Consider the following 1965-nt stretch of genomic DNA (forward strand, 5'->3'; position numbering starts at 1 on the left):
TCCGCTCAGGTCACCGCGGCGCTCAGCTCTCATCAAAAACAGGAATGAAGTGATTTCTGCGGCTTAAATTATTCAGTTTTGTTGCACAGACTCAAATCGAAGGCAGATCCCGCTGCTGGAACGTGTCATTAAGCAGAACAAGGCGCGGGCAATAAAACGCTTCATTCTGCCTTTTGTCCCAGTTTGAAGTGATGTTTCCTGTTTTCTCTGGGACTGGGAAAGCGTGCTCGCCGTCAGCCGGAGCCAGCCTTTCCCCCGTTTCCCAGCTCTGCTCCTTCTCTGTGTTTCTATAGTAACCCTGGCTGAGGTCCAAACAGCCGGCGGGTCCCTCTGAAGGGCACCACGCAGCCGACATGAAAGATTTCCACCAGGCGACGGCAGCTTCCAGGCAGCAGATACCGTCATCGGGGGAAAAAGGAGGAGTGCGACCTCCTTCACGCCGAGGTTTTGACGTTTCGGGACGTTTTTAGGCGTCTCTGTCGAGCCCAGCAGCCTCTGTTGATGCTTTGTGAAACTCGCCTGTTTAACTCGGTGGGAGCCATGTTGGATGTTCATCAGTGTAACCTGAAAATAACGGCAACGCACAGTAATGTGCTACTATGACGTGTTCTTGGTTTGTGGACGTGATTTACCTGCAGGAAAGGTTTCATTTATTTCCCTTTGGGATAATTAAAGCATTTTTAACTGAATTTACTGAATAGACTGTACACCTATAATAGATTTCTGCAGTTTCTGCTTTATTTTATTTTTTTACAGATGAAACTCATTTTAATAATCAGTCAAATATGACGAGTAAAACTCAAAAATGTTTTTCAAATTAAGATTTTTATAAAGGAAAAATGCTCCACGCCAAAACCAGATAAAGTTTGATAAACTACATGTTTTTTTACCCAACTTCACTAACTTTTCCACACATGGAGAAAACATGGAACAGAACTTTCTCAGGAGAGGCCGAAAATTATCCAAAGAACACCAGCAGGTCCACCTCTAAATGGCTTTTTAAGAAACCACAATTAAAATTTTGAGGTGGCCTAGTCAAAGTCCTAGTCAAATTGAGATGCTGAGGCCGGACCCTAAATTTTAAAAGCTTGTTCCTGCTGGAAAACCCTCCATAGTGTCTGAATTAAACCAATTCAGCAAAGCAGAAAAGATCCACATTCCTCCACAGCACGTGTGAAACTTATGGCCAGCGGGTCGAATCCGGCCCATCAAGGCAATTTATTCAGCCCTTAAGAGCCAAAAAAGGCCTATCATGTCATAAAGTAGAGACATATCTCCTTATAAAGTGTATAAAGTGGCTAAAACTGAGCCTCCTGTAGCAAATGTTGATTTTATTTAACTGTGTAGTAACAGCATCCTGCCACTAGAGGTCAGTTTCCCCACAACACGGTAAAACAACCCATAAATGTCCAGAAAGAGAAAAAGTGATGCAGAATGATGAGTTTAAAGTGTAACTCACCCCAATATCAACTTTATAGGCAGATAAACTGTATAAACTGGGCCTAAGGTGCTACTTTTATGTCACTGTACATTTTTTATATTTCTATGTGAACTGGAATGAAATTATTATGAAAATTATGAAATCAAAAGTATAATTTATACATGAACAACCGGCCCTTTTAATGACTTCATGATGCCAAAGGGGACCTGTATAGAAATTTAAACTGTTTGATGATTTGAAATATTTAAGAGTAACATAAAAAAATAAAAACCAAAAAAGCAGAAATCTCTAAGGAGGAACTACTTTTCCACAGGTTTGTAGAAATCTGTGTTCATTGTCTGATAAAAGAATAAAATGGATCCAGTGACGACTGAAAAACCCGACATTGACCCGTTCATTCCAGTTTAATCCTGAACCAAAGTGTAAAACAATTCCCCCCCTTTTTCATACTCCGTATGATAGATGCGTGGCTGTACTGAGACCTTTTAATTTTTTGTGTTTTATGTTTTTGTTGCCATGGTGAC

Source organism: Fundulus heteroclitus, chromosome 8, assembly GCF_011125445.2.
Source record: "Fundulus heteroclitus isolate FHET01 chromosome 8, MU-UCD_Fhet_4.1, whole genome shotgun sequence".
Taxonomy (NCBI): Eukaryota; Metazoa; Chordata; class Actinopteri; order Cyprinodontiformes; family Fundulidae; genus Fundulus; species Fundulus heteroclitus.